This window comes from Anser cygnoides, unplaced genomic scaffold (assembly GCF_040182565.1).
Source record: "Anser cygnoides isolate HZ-2024a breed goose unplaced genomic scaffold, Taihu_goose_T2T_genome scaffold_47_1, whole genome shotgun sequence".
NCBI classification, from domain to species: Eukaryota; Metazoa; Chordata; class Aves; order Anseriformes; family Anatidae; genus Anser; species Anser cygnoides.
The window spans coordinates 795,079-819,063 of NW_027103071.1; positions in this window are offsets into that span (position 1 = coordinate 795,079).

Sequence of the window (23,985 nt, forward strand, 5' to 3'; positions counted from 1 at the left end):
GAGTGCACTGGCACCACTGGGGATGCAGTGCAGTGAGTAAAGAGAGTGCACTGGCACCACTGTGGATGCAGTGCAGTGAGTCCAGAGAGTGCACTGGCACCACTGGGGATGGACTGCAGTGAGTCCAGAGAGTGCACTGGCACCACTGGGGATGCAGTGCAGTGAGTCCAGAGAGTGCACTGGCACCACTGGGGATGCACTGCAGTGAGTCCAGAGAGTGCACTGGCACCACTGGGGATGCACTGCAGTGAGTCCAGAGAGTGCACTGGCACCATTGGGATGCAGTGCAGTGAGTCCAGAGAGTGCACTGGCACCACTGGGGATGCACTGCAGTGAGTCCAGAGAGTGCACTGGCACAACTGGGGATGCAGTGCACTGAGTCCAGAGAGTGCACTGGCACCACAGGGGATACACTGCAGTGAGTCCAGAGAGTGCACTGGCACCACTGGTGATGCAGTGCCGTGAGTGCAGAGAGTGCACTGGCACCGCTGCGGTTGCACCCCGGTGTTTTCACAGAGTGCAGTGGCACCACTGGGGATGCAGTGCAGTGAGTCCAGAGAGTGCACTGGCACCACGGGGGATGCAGTGCAGTGAGTCCAGAGAGTGCACTGGCACCACTGGGGATACAGTGCAGTGAGTCCAGAGAGTGCACTGGCACCACAGCGGATGCACTGCAGTGAGTCCAGAGAGTGCACTGGCACCTTGGGGATGCAGTTCAGTGAGTCCAGAGAGTGCACTGGCACCACTGGGGATGCAGTGCAGTGAGTCCACAGAGTGCACTGGCACCAATGGTAACGCAGAGCAGTGAGTCGAGAGAGTGCACTCGCACCACAGGGGATGCAGTGCAGTGAGTCCAGAGAGTGCACTAGCACCACTGGGGATGCACTGCAGTGAGTCCAGAGTGTGCACCGGCACCACTGGGGATGCAGTGTAGTGAGTCCAGAGAGTACAGTGGCACCACTGGGGATGCACTGCAGTGAGTCCAAAGAGTGCACTAGCACCATTGGGGATGCACTGCAGTGAGTCCAGAGACTTCACAGGCACCACTGGGGATGCAGTGCAGTGAGTCCAGAGAGTGCCCTGGCACCACTGGGAATGCAATGAGTCCAGAGAGTGCACTGGCACCACTGGGGATGCACTGCAGTGAGTCCAGAGAGTGCACTGGCACCACTGGGGATGAAGTGCAGTGAGTCCAGAGAGTGCACTGGCACCACTGGGGATGCAGTGCAGTGAGTCCAGAGAGTGCACTGGCACCACTGGGGATGCAGTGCAGTGAGTGCATAGAGTGCACTGGCACCACTGGGGATGCACTGCAGTGAGTCCAGAGAGTGCACTGGCACCACTGGGGATGAAGTGCAGTGAGTCCAGAGAGTGCACTGGCACCACTGGGGATGCAGTGCAGTGAGTCCAGAGAGTGCACTGGCACCACTGGGGATGCAGTACAGTGAGTCCAGAGAGTGCACTGGCACCACTGGGGATGCAGTGCAGTGAGTAAAGAGAGTACAGTGGCACCACTGGGGATGCAGTGCAGTGAGTCCAGAGAGTGCACTGGCACCACTGGGAATGCAGTGAGTCCAGAGAGTGCACTGGCACCACTGGGGATGCACTGCAGTGAGTCCAGAGAGTGCACTGGCACCACTGGGGATGCACCCCGGCAAGTCCAGAGAGTGCACTGGCACCACTGGGGATGCAGTGCAGTGAGTCCAGCTAGTGCACTGGCACCACTGGGGATGCAGTGCAGTGAGTGCAGAGAGTGCACTGGCACCACTGGGGATGCACTGCAGTGAGTCCAGAGAGTGCACTGGCACCACTGGGTGTGCAGTGCAGTGAGTCCAGAGAGTGCACTGGCACCACTGGGGATGCAGTGCAGTGAGTCCAGAGAGTGCACTGGCACCACTGGGGATGCAGTACAGTGAGTCCAGAGAGTGCACTGGCACCACTGGGGATGCAGTGCAGTGAGTAAAGAGAGTGCACTGGCACCACTGTGGATGCAGTGCAGTGAGTCCAGAGAGTGCACTGGCACCACTGGGGATGGACTGCAGTGAGTCCAGAGAGTGCACTGGCACCACTGGGGATGCAGTGCAGTGAGTCCAGAGAGTGCCCTGGCACCACTGGGAATGCAGTGAGTCCAGAGAGTGCACTGGCACCACTGGGGAAGCACTGCAGTGAGTCCAGAGAGTGCACTGGCACCACTGGGGATGCAGTGCAGTTGAGTCCAGAGAGTGCACTGGCACCACTGGGGATGCAGTGTAGTGAGTCCAGAGAGTACAGTGGCACCACTGGGGATGCAGTGCAGTGAGTCCAGAGAGTGCACTGGCACCATTGGGGATGCACTGCAGTGAGTCCAGAGACTTCAGAGGCACCACTGGGGATGCAGTGCAGTGAGTCCAGAGAGTGCCCTGGCACCACTTGGAATGCAGTGAGTCCAGAGAGTGCAGTGGCACCACTGGGGATGCAGTGCAGTGAGTCCAGAGAGTGCAGTGGCACCACTGGGGATGCAGTGCAGTGAGTCCAGAGAGTGCACTGGCACCACTGGGGATGCAGTGCAGTGAGTCCAGAGAGTACACTGGCACCACTGGGGATGCAGTGCAGTGAGTCCAGAGAGTGCACTGGCACCACTGGGGATGCACCCCGGTGAGTCCAGAGAGTGCACTGGCACCACTGGGGATGCACTGCAGTGAGTCCAGAGAGTGCACTGGCACCACTGGGATGCAGTGCACTGAGTCCACAGAGTGCACTGGCACCACAGGGGATACACTGCAGTGAGTGCAGAGAGTGCACTGGCACCACTGTGGATGCAGTGCAGTGAGTCCAGAGAGTGCACTGGCACCACTGGGGATGGACTGCAGTGAGTCCAGAGAGTGCACTGGCACCACTGGGGATGCAGTGCAGTGAGTCCAGAGAGTGCACTGGCACCACTGGGGATGCACTGCAGTGAGTCCAGAGAGTGCACTGGCACCACTGGGATGCAGTGCACTGAGTCCACAGAGTGCACTGGCACCACAGGGGATACACTGCAGTGAGTCCAGAGAGTGCACTGGCACCACTGGGGATGCAGTACCGTGAGTGCAGAGAGTGCAGAGGCACCGCTGCGGTTGCACCCCGGTGTTTTCAGAGAGTGCAGTGGCACCACTGGGGATGCAGTGCAGTGAGTCCAGAGAGTGCACTGGCACCACGGGGGATGCAGTGCAGTGAGTCCAGAGAGTGCACTGTCACCACTGGGGATGCAGTGCAGTGAGTCCAGAGAGTGCACTGGCACCACTGGGGATGCAGTGCAGTGAGTCCAGAGAGTGCACTGGCACCACTGGTGATACAGTTCAGTGAGTCCAGAGAGTGCACTGGCACCACTGGGGATGCAGTGCAGTGAGTCCACAGAGTACACTGGCACCACTGGTGATGCAGTGCAGTGAGTCCAGAGAGTGCACTGGCACCACTAGGGATGCAGTGCAGTGAGTCCAGAGAGTGCAGTGGCACCATTGGGGATGCAGTGCAGTGAGTCCAGAGAGTGCACTGGCACCACTGGTGATGCAGTGCAATGAGTCCAGAGAGCCACTGGCACCACTGGGGATGCAGTGCATTTAGTCCAGAGAGTGAACTGGCACCACTGGGGATGCAGTGCACTGAGTCCAGAGAGGGCACTGTCAGCAATGGGGATGCAGTGCAGTGAGTCCAGAGAGTGCACTGGCACCACTGGGGATGCAGTGCAGTGAGACCAGAGACTTCACAGGCACCACTGGGGATGCAGTGCAGTGAGTCCAGAGAGTGCACTGGCACCACTGGGGATGCAGGGCAGTGAGTGCAGAGGGTGCACTGGCACAAAAGGGGATGCACTGCAGTGAGTCCAGAGAGTGCACTGGCACCACTGGGGATGCAGTGCAGTGAGTCCAGAGAGTGCACTGGCACCACTGGGGATGCAGTGCAGTGAGTCCAGAGAGTACAGTGGCACCACTGGGGATGCAGTCCACTGAGTCCAGAGAGTACACTGGCACCATTGGGGATGCACTGCAGTGACTCCAGAGAGTGCACTGGCACCACTGGGGATGCACCCCGGTGAGTCCAGAGAGTGCACTGACACCACTTGTGATGCACCCCGGCAAGTCCATAGAGTGCACTGTCACCACTGGGGTTGCAGTGCAGTGAGTCCAGAGAGTGCACTGGCCCCACTGGGGATGCAGTGCAGTGAGTCCAGAGAGTGCACTGGCACCACTGGGGATGCACTGCCGTGAGTCCAGAGAGTGCCCCGGCACCACTGGGGATGCAGTGCAGTGAGTCCAGAGAGTGCAGTGGCACCACTGGGGATGCAGTGCAGTGAGTCCAAAGAGTGCACTGGCACCATTGGGGATGCACTGCAGTGAGTCCAGAGAGTGCAGTGGCACAACTGGGGATGCAGTGCAGTGAGTCCAGAGAGTGCACTGGCACCACTGGGGATGCAGTGCAGTGAGTCCAGAGAGTGTACTGGCACCACTGGGGATGCAGTGCAGTGAGTTCAGAGAGGTCACTGGCACCACTGGGGATGCAGTGCAGTGAGTCCAGAGAGTGCACTGGCATCACTGGGGATGCAGTGCGGTGAGTCCAGAGTGCACTGGCACCACTGGGGATGCAGTGCAGTGAGTCAAGAGAGGTCACTGGCACCACTGGGGATGCACCCCGGTGAGTCCAGAGAGTGCACTGGCACCACTGGGGATGCACCCCGGCAAGTCCAGAGAGTGCACTGTCACCACTGGGGATGCAGTGCAGTGAGTCCAGAGAGTGCACTGGCACCACTGGGGATGCAGTGCAGTGAGTCCAGAGAGTGCACTGGTACCACTGGGGATGCACCCCGGTGAGTCCAGAGAGTGCACTGGCACCACTGGAGATGCACCCCGGTGAGTCCAGAGAGTGCACTGGCACCACTGGGGATGGACTGCAGTGAGTCCATAGAGTGCACTGGCACCACTGGGGATGCAGTGCAGTGAGTCCAGAGAGTGCACTGGCACCACTGGGGATGCACTGCAGTGAGTCCAGAGAGTGCACTGGCACCACTGGGGATGCACTGCAGTGAGTCCAGAGAGTGCACTGGCACCACTGGGATGCAGTGCAGTGAGTCCAGAGAGTGCACTGGCACCACTGGGGATGCAGTGCAGTGAGTCCAGAGAGTGCACTGGCACCACTGGGATGCAGTGCACTGAGTCCACAGAGTGCACTGGCACCACAGGGGATACACTGCAGTGAGTCCAGAGAGTGCACTGGCACCACTGGGGATGCAGTGCCGTGAGTGCAGTGAGTGCATTGGCACCGCTGCGGTTGCACCCCGGTGTTTTCAGAGAGTGCAGTGGCACCACTGGGGATGCAGTGCAGTGAGTCCAGAGAGTGCACTGGCACCACGGGGGATGCAGAGCAGTGAGTCCAGAGAGTGCACTGTCACCACTGGGGATGCAGTGCAGTGAGTCCAGAGAGTGCACTGGCACCACTGGGGATGCAGTGCAGTGAGTCCAGAGAGTACACTGGCACCTTGGGGATGCAGTTCAGTGAGTCCAGAGAGTGCACTGGCACCACGGGGGATGCAGTGCAGTGAGTCCAGAGACTAAACTGGCACCACTGGAAATGCACTGCAGTGAGTCCAGAGAGTGCACTGGCACCACTGGGGATGCAGTGCAGTGAGTCCAGAGAGTGCACTGGCACCACTGGGGATGCAGTGCAGTGAGTCCAGAGAGTGCACTGGCACCTTGGGGATGCAGTGCAGTGAGTCCAGAGAGTGCACTGGCACCACTGCGGATGCACTGCAGTGAGTCCAGAGAGTGCACTGGCACCTTGGGGATGCAGTTCAGTGAGTCCAGAGAGTGCACTGGCACCACTGGGGATGCAGTGCAGTGAGTCCACAGAGTGCACTGGCACCACTGGGGATGCAGTGCAGTGAGTAAAGAGAGTACAGTGGCACAACTGGGGATGCAGTGCAGTGAGTCCAGAGAGTGCACTGGCACCACTGGGAATGCAGTGAGTCCAGAGAGTGCACTGGCACCTTGGGGATGCAGTTCAGTGAGTCCAGAGAGTGCACTGGCACCACTGGGGATGCACCCCAGCAAGTCCAGAGAGTGCACTGGCACCACTGCGGATGCACTGCAGTGAGTCCAGAGAGTGCACTGGCACCACTGGGGATGCAGTGCAGTGAGTGCAGAGAGTGCACTGGCACCACTGGGGATGCACTGCAGTGAGTCCAGAGAGTGCACTGGCACCACTGGGTATGCAGTGCAGTGACTCCAGAGAGTGCACTGGCACCACTGGGGATGCAGTGCAGTGAGTCCAAAGAGTGCACTGGCACCATTGGGGATGCACTGCAGTGAGTCCAGAGACTTCACAGGCACCACTGGGGATGCAGTGCAGTGAGTCCAGAGAGTGCCCTGGCACCACTGGGAATGCAGTGAGTCCAGAGAGTGCACTGGCACCACTGGGGAAGCACTGCAGTGAGTCCAGAGAGTGCACTGGCACCACTGGGGATGCAGTGCAGTTGAGTCCAGAGAGTGCACTGGCACCACTGGGGATGCAGTGCAGTGAGTCCAGAGAGTGCACTGGCACCACTGGGGTTGCACTGCAGTGAGTCCAGAGAGTGCACTGGCACCACTGGGGATGCAGTGCCGTGAGTGCAGAGAGTGCACTGGCACCGCTGCGGTTGCACCCCGGTGTTTTCACAGAGTGCAGTGGCACCACTGGGGATGCAGTGCAGTGAGTTAAGAGAGTACACTGGCGCCACTGTGGATGCACTGCAGTGAGTCCAGAGAGTGCACTGGCACCACTGGTGATGCAGTGCAATGAGTCCAGAGAGCCACTGGCACCACTGGGGATGCAGTGCATTTAGTCCAGAGAGTGAACTGGCACCACTGGGGATGCAGTGCACTGAGTCCAGAGAGGGCACTGTCAGCAATGGGGATGCAGTGCAGTGAGTCCAGAGAGTGCACTGGCACCACTGGGGATGCAGTGCAGTGAGACCAGAGACTTCACAGGCACCACTGGGGATGCAGTGCAGTGAGTCCAGAGTGTGCACTGGCACCACTGGGGATGCAGTGCAGTGAGTCCAGAGAGTGCACTAGCACCTCTGGGGATGCACTGCAGTGAGTCCAGAGTGTGCACCGGCACCACTGGGGATGCAGTGCAGTGAGTCCAGAGAGTGCACTGGCACCACTGGCGATGTAGTGCAGTGAGTCCACAGAGGGCACTGGCACCACAGGGGATGCAGTGTAGTGAGTCCAGAGAGTACAGTGGCACCACTGGGGATGCACTGCAGTGAGTCCAAAGAGTGCACTAGCACCATTGGGGATGCACTGCAGTGAGTCCAGAGACTTCACAGGCACCACTGGGGATGCAGTGCAGTGAGTCCAGAGAGTGCCCTGGCACCACTGGGAATGCAATGAGTCCAGAGAGTGCACTGGCACCACTGGGGATGCACTGCAGTGAGTCCAGAGAGTGCACTGGCACCACTGGGGATGCACCCCGGCAAGTCCAGAGAGTGCACTGGCACCACTGGGGATGCAGTGCAGTGAGTCCAGAGAGTGCACTGGCACCACTGGGGATGCAGTGCAGTGAGTCCAGAGAGTGCACTGGCACCACTGGGGATGCACTGCAGTGAGTCCAGAGAGTGCACTGGCACCACTGGGGATGAAGTGCAGTGAGTCCAGAGAGTGCACTGGCACCACTGGGGATGCAGTGCAGTGAGTCCAGAGAGTGCACTGGCACCACAGGGGATGCAGTACAGTGAGTCCAGAGAGTGCACTGGCACCACTGGGGATGCAGTGCAGTGCGTAAAGAGAGTACAGTGGCACCACTGGGGATGCAGTGCAGTGAGTCCAGAGAGTGCACTGGCACCACTGGGAATGCAGTGAGTCCAGAGAGTGCACTGGCACCACTGGGGATGCACTGCAGTGAGTCCAGAGAGTGCACTGGCACCACTGGGGATGCACCCCGGCAAGTCCAGAGAGTGCACTGGCACCACTGGGGATGCAGTGCAGTGAGTCCAGAGAGTGCACTGGCACCACTGGGGATGCAGTGCAGTGAGTGCAGAGAGTGCACTGGCACCACTGGGGATGCACTGCAGTGAGTCCAGAGAGTGCACTGGCACCACTGGGTGTGCAGTGCAGTGAGTCCAGAGAGTGCACTGGCACCACTGGGGATGCAGTGCAGTGAGTCCAGAGAGTGCACTGGCACCACTGGGGATGCAGTACAGTGAGTCCAGAGAGTGCACTGGCACCACTGGGGATGCAGTGCAGTGAGTAAAGAGAGTGCACTGGCACCACTGTGGATGCAGTGCAGTGAGTCCAGAGAGTGCACTGGCACCACTGGGGATGCAGTGCAGTGAGTCCAGAGAGTGCACTGGCACCACTGGGGATGCACTGCAGTGAGTCCAGAGAGTGCACTGGCACCATTGGGATGCAGTGCAGTGAGTCCAGAGAGTGCACTGGCACCACTGGGGATGCAGTGCCGTGAGTCCAGAGAGTGCACTGGCACCGCTGCGGTTGCACCCCGGTGTTTTCACAGAGTGCAGTGGCACCACTGGGGATGCAGTGCAGTGAGTCCAGAGAGTGCCCTGGCACCACTGGGAATGCAATGAGTCCAGACAGTGCACTGGCACCACTGGGGATGCACTGCAGTGAGTCCAGAGAGTGCACTGGCACCACTGCGGATGCACCCCGGCAAGTCCAGAGAGTGCACTGGCACCACTGGGGATGCAGTGCAGTGAGTCCAGAGAGTGCACTGGCACCACTGGGGATGCAGTGCAGTGAGTGCAGAGAGTGCACTGGCACCACTGGGGATGCACTGCAGTGAGTCCAGAGAGTGCACTGGCACCACTGGGGATGCAGTGCAGTGAGTCCAGAGAGTGCACTGGCACCACTGGGGATGCAGTGCAGTGAGTCCAGAGAGTGCACTGGCACCACTGGGGATGCAGTACAGTGAGTCCAGAGAGTGCACTGGCACCACTGGGGATGCAGTGCAGTGAGTAAAGAGAGTACAGTGGCACCACTGGGGATGCAGTGCAGTGAGTCCAGAGAGTGCACTGGCACCACTGGGAATGCAGTGAGTCCAGAGAGTGCACTGGCACCACTGGGATGCAGTGCACTGAGTCCACAGAGTGCACTGGCACCACAGGGGATACACTGCAGTGAGTCCAGAGAGTGCACTGGCACCACTGGGGATGCAGTGCCGTGAGTGCAGAGAGTGCACTGGCACCGCTGCGGTTGCACCCCGGTGTTTTCAGAGAGTGCAGTGGCACCACTGGGGATGCAGTGCAGTGAGTCCAGAGAGTGCACTGGCACCACGGGGGATGCAGTGCAGTGAGTCCAGAGAGTGCACTGTCACCACTGGGGATGCAGTGCAGTGAGTCCAGAGAGTGCACTGGCACCACTGCGGATGCACTGCAGTGAGTCCAGAGAGTGCACTGGCACCTTGGGGATGCAGTTCAGTGAGTCCAGAGAGTGCACTGGCACCACTGGGGATGCAGTGCAGTGAGTCCACAGAGTGCACTGGCACCACTGGGGATGCAGTGCAGTGAGTAAAGAGAGTACAGTGGCACCACTGGGGATGCAGTGCAGTGAGTCCAGAGAGTGCACTGGCACCACTGGGAATGCAGTGAGTCCAGAGAGTGCACTGGCACCACTGGGGATGCACTGCAGTGAGTCCAGAGAGTGCACTGGCACCACTGGGGATGCACCCCAGCAAGTCCAGAGAGTGCACTGGCACCACTGGGGATGCAGTGCAGTGAGTCCAGAGAGTGCACTGGCACCACTGGGGATGCAGTGCAGTGAGTGCAGAGAGTGCACTGGCACCACTGGGGATGCACTGCAGTGAGTCCAGAGAGTGCACTGGCACCACTGGGTATGCAGTGCAGTGACTCCAGAGAGTGCACTGGCACCACTGGGGATGCAGTGCAGTGAGTCCAAAGAGTGCACTGGCACCATTGGGGATGCACTGCAGTGAGTCCAGAGACTTCACAGGCACCACTGGGGATGCAGTGCAGTGAGTGCAGAGAGTGCCCTGGCACCACTGGGAATGCAGTGAGTCCAGAGAGTGCACTGGCACCACTGGGGAAGCACAGCAGTGAGTCCAGAGAGTGCACTGGCACCACTGGGGATGCAGTGCAGTTGAGTCCAGAGAGTGCACTGGCACCACTGGGGATGCAGTGCAGTGAGTCCAGAGAGTGCACTGGCACCACTGGGGTTGCACTGCAGTGACTGCAGAGAGTGCACTGGCACCACTGGGGATGCACTGCAGTGAGTCCAGAGAGTGCACTGGCACAACTGGGGATGCAGTGCACTGAGTCCACAGAGTGCACTGGCACCACAGTGGATACACTGCAGTGAGTCCAGAGAGTGCACTGGCACCACTGGGGATGCAGTGCCGTGAGTGCAGAGAGTGCACTGGCACCGCTGCGGTTGCACCCCGGTGTTTTCACAGAGTGCAGTGGCACCACTGGGGATGCAGTGCAGTGAGTCCAGAGAGTGCACTGGCACCACGGGGGATGCAGTGCAGTGAGTCCAGAGAGTGCACTGTCACCACTGGGGATACAGTGCAGTGAGTCCAGAGAGTGCACTGGCACCACAGCGGATGCACTGCTGTGAGTCCAGAGAGTGCACTGGCACCTTGGGGATGCAGTTCAGTGAGTCCAGAGAGTGCACTGGCACCACTGGGGATGCAGTGCAGTGAGTCCACAGAGTGCACTGGCACCAATGGTAACGCAGAGCAGTGAGTCGAGAGAGTGCACTCGCACCACAGGGGATGCAGTGCAGTGAGTCCAGAGAGTGCACTAGCACCTCTGGGGATGCACTGCAGTGAGTCCAGAGTGTGCACCGGCACCACTGGGGATGCAGTGCAGTGAGTCCAGAGAGTGCACTGGCACCACTGGCGATGTAGTGCAGTGAGTCCACAGAGGGCACTGGCACCACTGGGGATGCACTGCAGTGAGTCCAGAGAGTGCACTGGCACCACTGGGTATGCAGTGCAGTGACTCCAGAGAGTGCACTGGCACCACTGGGGATGCAGTGCAGTGAGTCCAAAGAGTGCACTGGCACCATTGGGGATGCACTGCAGTGAGTCCAGAGACTTCACAGGCACCACTGGGGATGCAGTGCAGTGAGTCCAGAGAGTGCCCTGGCACCACTGGGAATGCAGTGAGTCCAGAGAGTGCACTGGCACCACTGGGGAAGCACTGCAGTGAGTCCAGAGAGTGCACTGGCACCACTGGGGATGCAGTGCAGTTGAGTCCAGAGAGTGCACTGGCACCACTGGGGATGCAGTGCAGTGAGTCCAGAGAGTGCACTGGCACCACTGGGGTTGCACTGCAGTGACTGCAGAGAGTGCACTGGCACCACTGGGGATGCACTGCAGTGAGTCCAGAGAGTGCACTGGCACAACTGGGGATGCAGTGCACTGAGTCCACAGAGTGCACTGGCACCACAGTGGATACACTGCAGTGAGTCCAGAGAGTGCACTGGCACCACTGGGGATGCAGTGCCGTGAGTGCAGAGAGTGCACTGGCACCGCTGCGGTTGCACCCCGGTGTTTTCACAGAGTGCAGTGGCACCACTGGGGATGCAGTGCAGTGAGTCCAGAGAGTGCACTGGCACCACGGGGGATGCAGTGCAGTGAGTCCAGAGAGTGCACTGTCACCACTGGGGATACAGTGCAGTGAGTCCAGAGAGTGCACTGGCACCACAGCGGATGCACTGCTGTGAGTCCAGAGAGTGCACTGGCACCTTGGGGATGCAGTTCAGTGAGTCCAGAGAGTGCACTGGCACCACTGGGGATGCAGTGCAGTGAGTCCACAGAGTGCACTGGCACCAATGGTAACGCAGAGCAGTGAGTCGAGAGAGTGCACTCGCACCACAGGGGATGCAGTGCAGTGAGTCCAGAGAGTGCACTAGCACCTCTGGGGATGCACTGCAGTGAGTCCAGAGTGTGCACCGGCACCACTGGGGATGCAGTGCAGTGAGTCCAGAGAGTGCACTGGCACCACTGGCGATGTAGTGCAGTGAGTCCACAGAGGGCACTGGCACCACAGGGGATGCAATGAGTCCAGAGAGTGCACTAGCACCATTGGGGATGCACTGCAGTGAGTCCAGAGACTTCACAGGCACCACTGGGGATGCAGTGCAGTGAGTCCAGAGAGTGCCCTGGCACCACTGGGAATGCAATGAGTCCAGAGAGTGCACTGGCACCACTGGGGATGCACTGCAGTGAGTCCAGAGAGTGCACTGGCACCACTGGGGATGCACCCCGGCAAGTCCAGAGAGTGCACTGGCACCACTGGGGATGCAGTGCAGTGAGTCCAGAGAGTGCACTGGCACCACTGGGGATGCAGTGCAGTGAGTGCAGAGAGTGCACTGGCACCACTGGGGATGCACTGCAGTGAGTCCAGAGAGTGCACTGGCACCACTGGGGATGAAGTGCAGTGAGTCCAGAGAGTGCACTGGCACCACTGGGGATGCAGTGCAGTGAGTCCAGAGAGTGCACTGGCACCACTGGGGATGCAGTACAGTGAGTCCAGAGAGTGCACTGGCACCACTGGGGATGCAGTGCAGTGAGTAAAGAGAGTACAGTGGCACCACTGGGGATGCAGTGCAGTGAGTCCAGAGAGTGCACTGGCACCACTGGGAATGCAGTGAGTCCAGAGAGTGCACTGGCACCACTGGGGATGCACTGCAGTGAGTCCAGAGAGTGCACTGGCACCACTGGGGATGCAGTGCAGTGAGTCCAGAGAGTGCACTGGCACCACTGGGGATGCAGTGCAGTGAGTGCAGAGAGTGCACTGGCACCACTGGGGATACACTGCAGTGAGTCCAGAGAGTGCACTGGCACCACTGGGTGTGCAGTGCAGTGAGTCCAGAGAGTGCACTGGCACCACTGGGGATGCAGTGCAGTGAGTCCAGAGAGTGCACTGGCACCACTGGGGATGCAGTACAGTGAGTCCAGAGAGTGCACTGGCACCACTGGGGATGCAGTGCAGTGAGTAAAGAGAGTGCACTGGCACCACTGTGGATGCACCCCGGCAAGTCCAGAGAGTGCACTGGCACCACTGGGGATGCAGTGCAGTGAGTCCAGAGAGTGCACTGGCACCACTGGGGATGCAGTGCAGTGAGTGCAGAGAGTGCACTGGCACCACTGGGGATGCAGTGCAGTGAGTCCAGAGAGTGCACTGTCACCACTGGGGATGCAGTGCAGTGAGTCCAGAGAGTGCACTGGCACCACTGCGGATGCACTGCAGTGAGTCCATAGAGTGCACTGGCACCTTGGGGATGCAGTTCAGTGAGTCCAGAGAGTGCACTGGCACCACTGGGGATGCAGTGCAGTGAGTCCACAGAGTGCACTGGCACCACTGGGGATGCAGTGCAGTGAGTAAAGAGAGTACAGTGGCACCACTGAGGATGCAGTGCAGTGAGTCCAGAGAGTGCACTGGCACCACTGGGAATGCAGTGAGTCCAGAGAGTGCACTGGCACCACTGGGGATGCACTGCAGTGAGTCCAGAGAGTGCACTGGCACCACTGGGGATGCACCCTGGCAAGTCCAGAGAGTGCACTGGCACCACTGGGGATGCAGTGCAGTGAGTCCAGAGAGTGCACTGGCACCACTGGGGATGCAGTGCAGTGAGTCCAGAGAGTGCACTGGCACCACTGGGGATGCACTGCAGTGAGTCCAGAGAGTGCACTGGCACCACTGGGTATGCAGTGCAGTGACTCCACAGAGTGCACTGGCACCACTGGGGATGCAGTGCAGTGAGTCCAGAGAGTGCACTGGCACCACTGGGGATGCAGTACAGTGAGTCCAGAGAGTGCACTGACACCACTGGGGATGCAGTGCAGTGAGTAAAGAGAGTGCACTGGCACCACTGTGGATGCAGTGCAGTGAGTCCAGAGAGTGCACTGGCACCACTGGGGATGCACTGCAGTGAGTCCAGAGAGTGCACTGGCACCACTGGGGATGCACTGCAGTGAGTCCAGAGAGTGCACTGGCACCACTGGGATGCAGTGCATTGAGTCCAGAGAGTGCACTGGCACCACTGGGGATGCACTGCAGTGAGTCCAGAGAGTGCACTGGCACCACTGGGATGCAGTGCACTGAGTCCACAGAGTGCACTGGCACCACAGGGGATACACTGCAGTGAGTCCAGAGAGTGCACTGGCACCACTGGGGATGCAGTGCCGTGAGTGCAGAGAGTGCATTGGCACCGCTGCGGTTGCACCCCGGTGTTTTCAGAGAGTGCAGTGGCACCACTGGGGATGCAGTGCAGTGAGTCCAGAGAGTGCACTGGCACCACGGGGGATGCAGAGCAGTGAGTCCAGAGAGTGCACTGTCACCACTGGGGATGCAGTGCAGTGAGTCCAGAGAGTGCACTGGCACCTTGGGGATGCAGTTCAGTGAGTCCAGAGAGTGCACTGGCACCACGGGGGATGCAGTGCAGTGAGTCCAGAGACTACACTGGCACCACTGGAAATGCACTGCAGTGAGTCCAGAGAGTGCACTGGCACCACTGGGGATGCAGTGCAGTGAGTCCAGAGAGTGCAGTGGCACCATTGGGGATGCAGTGCAGTGAGTCCAGAGAGTGCACTGGAACCACTGGTGATGCAGTGCAGTGAGTTAAGAGAGTACACTGGCGCCACTGTGGATGCACTGCAGTGAGTCCAGAGAGTGCACTGGCACCACTGGGGATGCAGTGCAATGAGTCCAGAGAGCCACTGGCACCACTGGGGATGGACTGCAGTGAGTCCAGAGAGTGCACTGGCACCACTGGGGATGCAGTGCAGTGAGTCCAGAGAGTGCACTGGCACCACTGCGGATGCAGTGCAGTGAGACCAGAGACTTCACAGGCACCACTGGGGATGCAGTGCAGTGAGTCCAGAGAGTGCACTGGCACCACTGGGGATGCAGTGCAGTGAGTGCAGAGAGTGCACTGGCTCAAAAGGGGATGCACTGCAGTGAGTCCAGAGAGTGCACTGGCACCACTGTGGATGCAGTGCAGTGAGTCCAGAGAGTGCACTGGCACCACTGGGGATGCAGTGCAGTGAGTCCAGAGAGTGCACTGGCACCACTGGGGATGCAGTACAGTGAGTCCAGAGAGTGCACTGGCACCACTGGGGATGCAGTGCAGTGAGTAAAGAGAGTGCACTGGCACCACTGTGGATGCACCCCGGCAAGTCCAGAGAGTGCACTGGCACCACTGGGGATGCAGTGCAGTGAGTCCAGAGAGTGCACTGGCACCACTGGGGATGCAGTGCAGTGAGTGCAGAGAGTGCACTGGCACCACTGGGGATGCAGTGCAGTGAGTCCAGAGAGTGCACTGTCACCACTGGGGATGCAGTGCAGTGAGTCCAGAGAGTGCACTGGCACCACTGCGGATGCACTGCAGTGAGTCCATAGAGTGCACTGGCACCTTGGGGATGCAGTTCAGTGAGTCCAGAGAGTGCACTGGCACCACTGGGGATGCAGTGCAGTGAGTCCACAGAGTGCACTGGCACCACTGGGGATGCAGTGCAGTGAGTAAAGAGAGTACAGTGGCACCACTGAGGATGCAGTGCAGTGAGTCCAGAGAGTGCACTGGCACCACTGGGAATGCAGTGAGTCCAGAGAGTGCACTGGCACCACTGGGGATGCACTGCAGTGAGTCCAGAGAGTGCACTGGCACCACTGGGGATGCACCCTGGCAAGTCCAGAGAGTGCACTGGCACCACTGGGGATGCAGTGCAGTGAGTCCAGAGAGTGCACTGGCACCACTGGGGATGCAGTGCAGTGAGTCCAGAGAGTGCACTGGCACCACTGGGGATGCACTGCAGTGAGTCCAGAGAGTGCACTGGCACCACTGGGTATGCAGTGCAGTGACTCCACAGAGTGCACTGGCACCACTGGGGATGCAGTGCAGTGAGTCCAGAGAGTGCACTGGCACCACTGGGGATGCAGTACAGTGAGTCCAGAGAGTGCACTGACACCACTGGGGATGCAGTGCAGTGAGTAAAGAGAGTGCACTGGCACCACTGTGGATGCAGTGCAGTGAGTCCAGAGAGTGCACTGGCACCACTGGGGATGCACTGCAGTGAGTCCAGAGAGTGCACTGGCACCACTGGGGATGCACTGCAGTGAGTCCAGAGAGTGCACTGGCACCACTGGGATGCAGTGCATTGAGTCCAGAGAGTGCACTGGCACCACTGGGGATGCACTGCAGTGAGTCCAGAGAGTGCACTGGCACCACTGGGATGCAGTGCACTGAGTCCACAGAGTGCACTGGCACCACAGGGGATACACTGCAGTGAGTCCAGAGAGTGCACTGGCACCACTGGGGATGCAGTGCCGTGAGTGCAGAGAGTGCATTGGCACCGCTGCGGTTGCACCCCGGTGTTTTCAGAGAGTGCAGTGGCACCACTGGGGATGCAGTGCAGTGAGTCCAGAGAGTGCACTGGCACCACGGGGGATGCAGAGCAGTGAGTCCAGAGAGTGCACTGTCACCACTGGGGATGCAGTGCAGTGAGTCCAGAGAGTGCACTGGCACCTTGGGGATGCAGTTCAGTGAGTCCAGAGAGTGCACTGGCACCACGGGGGATGCAGTGCAGTGAGTCCAGAGACTACACTGGCACCACTGGAAATGCACTGCAGTGAGTCCAGAGAGTGCACTGGCACCACTGGGGATGCAGTGCAGTGAGTCCAGAGAGTGCAGTGGCACCATTGGGGATGCAGTGCAGTGAGTCCAGAGAGTGCACTGGAACCACTGGTGATGCAGTGCAGTGAGTTAAGAGAGTACACTGGCGCCACTGTGGATGCACTGCAGTGAGTCCAGAGAGTGCACTGGCACCACTGGGGATGCAGTGCAATGAGTCCAGAGAGCCACTGGCACCACTGGGGATGGACTGCAGTGAGTCCAGAGAGTGCACTGGCACCACTGGGGATGCAGTGCAGTGAGTCCAGAGAGTGCACTGGCACCACTGCGGATGCAGTGCAGTGAGACCAGAGACTTCACAGGCACCACTGGGGATGCAGTGCAGTGAGTCCAGAGAGTGCACTGGCACCACTGGGGATGCAGTGCAGTGAGTCCAGAGAGTGCACTGGCACCACTGGCGATGTAGTGCAGTGAGTCCACAGAGGGCACTGGCACCACAGGGGATGCAATGAGTCCAGAGAGTGCACTAGCACCATTGGGGATGCACTGCAGTGAGTCCAGAGACTTCACAGGCACCACTGGGGATGCAGTGCAGTGAGTCCAGAGAGTGCCCTGGCACCACTGGGAATGCAATGAGTCCAGAGAGTGCACTGGCACCACTGGGGATGCACTGCAGTGAGTCCAGAGAGTGCACTGGCACCACTGGGGATGCACCCCGGCAAGTCCAGAGAGTGCACTGGCACCACTGGGGATGCAGTGCAGTGAGTCCAGAGAGTGCACTGGCACCACTGGGGATGCAGTGCAGTGAGTGCAGAGAGTGCACTGGCACCACTGGGGATGCACTGCAGTGAGTCCAGAGAGTGCACTGGCACCACTGGGGATGAAGTGCAGTGAGTCCAGAGAGTGCACTGGCACCACTGGGGATGCAGTGCAGTGAGTCCAGAGAGTGCACTGGCACCACTGGGGATGCAGTACAGTGAGTCCAGAGAGTGCACTGGCACCACTGGGGATGCAGTGCAGTGAGTAAAGAGAGTACAGTGGCACCACTGGGGATGCAGTGCAGTGAGTCCAGAGAGTGCACTGGCACCACTGGGAATGCAGTGAGTCCAGAGAGTGCACTGGCACCACTGGGGATGCACTGCAGTGAGTCCAGAGAGTGCACTGGCACCACTGGGGATGCACCCCGGCAAGTCCAGAGAGTGCACTGGCACCACTGGGGATGCAGTGCAGTGAGTCCAGAGAGTGCACTGGCACCACTGGGGATGCAGTGCAGTGAGTGCAGAGAGTGCACTGGCACCACTGGGGATGCACTGCAGTGAGTCCAGAGAGTGCACTGGCACCACTGGGTGTGCAGTGCAGTGAGTCCAGAGAGTGCACTGGCACCACTGGGGATGCAGTGCAGTGAGTCCAGAGAGTGCACTGGCACCACTGGGGATGCAGTACAGTGAGTCCAGAGAGTGCACTGGCACCACTGGGGATGCAGTGCAGTGAGTAAAGAGAGTGCACTGGCACCACTGTGGATGCACCCCGGCAAGTCCAGAGAGTGCACTGGCACCACTGGGGATGCAGTGCAGTGAGTCCAGAGAGTGCACTGGCACCACTGGGGATGCAGTGCAGTGAGTGCAGAGAGTGCACTGGCACCACTGGGGATGCAGTGCAGTGAGTCCAGAGAGTGCACTGTCACCACTGGGGATGCAGTGCAGTGAGTCCAGAGAGTGCACTGGCACCACTGCGGATGCACTGCAGTGAGTCCATAGAGTGCACTGGCACCTTGGGGATGCAGTTCAGTGAGTCCAGAGAGTGCACTGGCACCACTGGGGATGCAGTGCAGTGAGTCCACAGAGTGCACTGGCACCACTGGGGATGCAGTGCAGTGAGTAAAGAGAGTACAGTGGCACCACTGAGGATGCAGTGCAGTGAGTCCAGAGAGTGCACTGGCACCACTGGGAATGCAGTGAGTCCAGAGAGTGCACTGGCACCACTGGGGATGCACTGCAGTGAGTCCAGAGAGTGCACTGGCACCACTGGGGATGCACCCTGGCAAGTCCAGAGAGTGCACTGGCACCACTGGGGATGCAGTGCAGTGAGTCCAGAGAGTGCACTGGCACCACTGGGGATGCAGTGCAGTGAGTCCAGAGAGTGCACTGGCACCACTGGGGATGCACTGCAGTGAGTCCAGAGAGTGCACTGGCACCACTGGGTATGCAGTGCAGTGACTCCACAGAGTGCACTGGCACCACTGGGGATGCAGTGCAGTGAGTCCAGAGAGTGCACTGGCACCACTGGGGATGCAGTACAGTGAGTCCAGAGAGTGCACTGACACCACTGGGGATGCAGTGCAGTGAGTAAAGAGAGTGCACTGGCACCACTGTGGATGCAGTGCAGTGAGTCCAGAGAGTGCACTGGCACCACTGGGGATGCACTGCAGTGAGTCCAGAGAGTGCACTGGCACCACTGGGGATGCACTGCAGTGAGTCCAGAGAGTGCACTGGCACCACTGGGATGCAGTGCATTGAGTCCAGAGAGTGCACTGGCACCACTGGGGATGCACTGCAGTGAGTCCAGAGAGTGCACTGGCACCACTGGGATGCAGTGCACTGAGTCCACAGAGTGCACTGGCACCACAGGGGATACACTGCAGTGAGTCCAGAGAGTGCACTGGCACCACTGGGGATGCAGTGCCGTGAGTGCAGAGAGTGCATTGGCACCGCTGCGGTTGCACCCCGGTGTTTTCAGAGAGTGCAGTGGCACCACTGGGGATGCAGTGCAGTGAGTCCAGAGAGTGCACTGGCACCACGGGGGATGCAGAGCAGTGAGTCCAGAGAGTGCACTGTCACCACTGGGGATGCAGTGCAGTGAGTCCAGAGAGTGCACTGGCACCTTGGGGATGCAGTTCAGTGAGTCCAGAGAGTGCACTGGCACCACGGGGGATGCAGTGCAGTGAGTCCAGAGACTACACTGGCACCACTGGAAATGCACTGCAGTGAGTCCAGAGAGTGCACTGGCACCACTGGGGATGCAGTGCAGTGAGTCCAGAGAGTGCAGTGGCACCATTGGGGATGCAGTGCAGTGAGTCCAGAGAGTGCACTGGAACCACTGGTGATGCAGTGCAGTGAGTTAAGAGAGTACACTGGCGCCACTGTGGATGCACTGCAGTGAGTCCAGAGAGTGCACTGGCACCACTGGGGATGCAGTGCAATGAGTCCAGAGAGCCACTGGCACCACTGGGGATGGACTGCAGTGAGTCCAGAGAGTGCACTGGCACCACTGGGGATGCAGTGCAGTGAGTCCAGAGAGTGCACTGGCACCACTGCGGATGCAGTGCAGTGAGACCAGAGACTTCACAGGCACCACTGGGGATGCAGTGCAGTGAGTCCAGAGAGTGCACTGGCACCACTGGGGATGCAGTGCAGTGAGTGCAGAGAGTGCACTGGCTCAAAAGGGGATGCACTGCAGTGAGTCCAGAGAGTGCACTGGCACCACTGTGGATGCAGTGCAGTGAGTCCAGAGAGTGCACTGGCACCACTGGGGATGCAGTGCAGTGAGTCCAGAGAGTGCCCTGGCACCACTGGGAATGCAATGAGTCCAGACAGTGCACTGGCACCACTGGGGATGCACTGCAGTGAGTCCAGAGAGTGCACTGGCACCACTGGGGATGCAGTGCCGTGAGTGCAGAGAGTGCACTGGCACCGCTGCGGTTGCACCCCGGTGTTTTCAGAGAGTGCAGTGGCACCACTGGGGATGCAGTGCAGTGAGTCCAGAGAGTGCACTGGCACCACGGGGGATGCAGTGCAGTGAGTCCAGAGAGTGCACTGTCACCACTGGGGATGCAGTGCAGTGAGTCCAGAGAGTGCACTGGCACCACTGCGGATGCACTGCAGTGAGTCCAGAGAGTGCACTGGCACCTTGGGGATGCAGTTCAGTGAGTCCAGAGAGTGCACTTGCACCACTGGGGATGCAGTGCAGTGAGTCCACAGAGTGCACTGGCACCACTGGGGATGCAGTGCAGTGAGTAAAGAGAGTACAGTGGCACCACTTGGGATGCAGTGCAGTGAGTCCAGAGAGTGCACTGGCACCACTGGGAATGCAGTGAGTCCAGAGAGTGCACTGGCACCACTGGGGATGCACTGCAGTGAGTCCAGAGAGTGCACTGGCACCACTGGGGATGCACCCCGGCAAGTCCAGAGAGTGCACTGGCACCACTGGGGATGCAGTGCAGTGAGTCCAGAGAGTGCAGTGGCACCACTGGGGATGCAGTGCAGTGAGTGCAGAGAGTTCACTGGCACCACTGGGGATGGACTGCAGTGAGTCCAGAGAGTGCACTGGCACCACTGGGGATGCAGTGCACTGAGTCCAGAGAGTGCACTGGCACCACTGGGGATGCACTGCAGTGAGTCCAGAGAGTGCACTGGCACCACTGGGGATGCAGTGCAATGAGTCCAGAGAGTGCACTGGCACCACTGGGATGCAGTGCAGTGAGTCCAGAGAGTGCACTGGCACCACTGGGGATGCAGTGCAGTGAGTCCAGAGAGTGCACTGGCACCACTGGGATGCAGTGCACTGAGTCCACAGAGTGCACTGGCACCACAGGGGATACACTGCAGTGAGTCCAGAGAGTGCACTGGCACCACTGGGGATGCAGTGCCGTGAGTGCAGAGAGTGCATTGGCACCGCTGCGGTTGCACCCCGGTGTTTTCAGAGAGTGCAGTGGCACCACTGGGGATGCAGTGCAGTGAGTCCAGAGAGTGCACTGGCACCACGGGGGATGCAGAGCAGTGAGTCCAGAGAGTGCACTGTCACCACTGGGGATGCAGTGCAGTGAGTCCAGAGAGTGCACTGGCACCACTGGGGATGCAGTGCACTGAGTCCAGAGAGTGCACTGGCACCTTGGGGATGCAGTTCAGTGAGTCCAGAGAGTGCACTGGCACCACGGGGGATGCAGTGCAGTGAGTCCAGAGACTACACTGGCACCACTGGAAATGCACTGCAGTGAGTCCAGAGAGTGCACTGGCACCACTGGGGATGCAGTGCAGTGAGTCCAGAGAGTGCAGTGGCACCATTGGGGATGCAGTGCAGTGAGTCCAGAGAGTGCACTGGCACCACTGGTGATGCAGTGCAGTGAGTTAAGAGAGTACACTGGCGCCACTGTGGATGCACTGCAGTGAGTCCAGAGAGTGCACTGGCACCACTGGTGATGCAGTGCAATGAGTCCAGAGAGCCACTGGCACCACTGGGGATGCAGTGCATTTAGTCCAGAGAGTGAACTGGCACCACTGGGGATGCAGTGCAGTGAGTCCAGAGAGTGCACTGGCACCACTGGGGATGCAGTGCAGTGAGACCAGAGACTTCACAGGAACCACTGGGGATGCAGTGCAGTGAGTCCAGAGAGTGCACTGGCACCACTGGGGATGCAGTGCAGTGAGTGCAGAGAGTGCACTGGCTCAAAAGGGGATGCACTGCAGTGAGTCCAGAGAGTGCACTGGCACCACTGGGGATGCAGTGCAGTGAGTCCAGAGAGTGCACTGGCACCACTGGGGATGCACCCCGGCAAGTCCAGAGAGTGCACTGGCACCACTGGGGATGCAGTGCAGTGAGTCCAGAGAGTGCACTGGCACCACTGGGGATGCACTGCAGTGAGTGCAGAGTGTGCACTGGCACCACTGGGGATGCACTGCAGTGAGTCCAGAGAGTGCACTGGCACCACTGGGTATGCAGTGCAGTGAGTCCAGAGAGTGCACTGGCACCTCTGGGGATGCAGTGCAGTGAGTCCAGAGAGTACAGTGGCACCCCTGGGGATGCAGTGCAGTGAGTCCAGAGAGTGCCCTGGCACCACTGGGAATGCAGTGAGTCCAGAGAGTGCACTGGCACCACTGGGGATGCACCCCGGCAAGTCCAGAGAGTGCACTGGCACCACTGGGGATGCAGTGCAGTGAGTCCAGAGAGTGCACTGGCACCACTGGGGATGCACTGCAGTGAGTGCAGAGAGTGCACTGGCACCACTGGGGATGCACTGCAGTGAGTCCAGAGAGTGCACTGGCACCACTGGGTATGAGGTGCAGTGAGTCCAGAGAGTGCACTGGCACCACTGGGGATGCAGTGCATTGAGTCCAGAGAGTGCACTGGCACCACTGGGGATGCACTGCAGTGAGTGCAGAGAGTGCACTGGCACCACTGGGGATGCACTGCAGTGAGTCCAGAGAGTGCACTGGCACCACTGGGTATGAGGTGCAGTGAGTCCAGAGAGTGCACTGGCACCACTGGGGATGCAGTGCAGTGAGTCCAGAGAGTGCACTGGCACCACTGGGGATGCACTGCAGTGAGTCCAGAGAGTGCACTGGCACCACTGGGGATGCACTGCAGTGAGTCCAGAGAGTGCACTGGCAACACTGGGATGCAGTGCCGTGAGTGCAGAGAGTGCACTGGCACCGCTGCGGTTGCACCCCGGTGTTTTCAGAGAGTGCAGTGGCACCACTGGGGATGCAGTGCAGTGAGTCCAGAGAGTGCAGTGGCACCACGGGGGATGCAGAGCAGTGAGTCCAGAGAGTGCACTGGCACCACTGGGGATGCAGTGCAGTGAGTCCAGAGAGTGCACTGGCACCACTGGGGATGCACCCCGGCAAGTCCAGAGAGTGCACTGGCACCACTGGGGATGCAGTGCAGTGAGTCCAGAGAGTGCACTGGCACCACTGGGGATGCACTGCAGTGAGTGCAGAGTGTGCACTGGCACCACTGGGGATGCACTGCAGTGAGTCCAGAGAGTGCACTGGCACCACTGGGGATGCAGTGCAGTGAGTCCAGAGAGTACAGTGGCACCACTGGGGATGCAGTGCAGTGAGTCCAGAGAGTGCACTGGCACCACTGGGGATGCAGTGCAGTGAGTCCAGAGAGTGCACTGGCACCACTGGGGATGCACTGCAGTGAGTCCAGAGAGTGCACTGGCACCACTGGGGATGCACTGCAGTGAGTCCAGAGAGTGCACTGGCAACACTGGGATGCAGTGCCGTGAGTGCAGAGAGTGCACTGGCACCGCTGCGGTTGCACCCCGGTGTTTTCAGAGAGTGCAGTGGCACCACTGGGGATGCAGTGCAGTGAGTCCAGAGAGTGCAGTGGCACCACGGGGGATGCAGAGCAGTGAGTCCAGAGAGTGCACTGGCACCACTGGGGATGCAGTGCAGTGAGTCCAGAGAGTGCACTGGCACCACTGGGGATGCACCCCGGCAAGTCCAGAGAGTGCACTGGCACCACTGGGGATGCAGTGCAGTGAGTCCAGAGAGTGCACTGGCACCACTGGGGATGCACTGCAGTGAGTGCAGAGTGTGCACTGGCACCACTGGGGATGCACTGCAGTGAGTCCAGAGAGTGCACTGGCACCTCTGGGGAT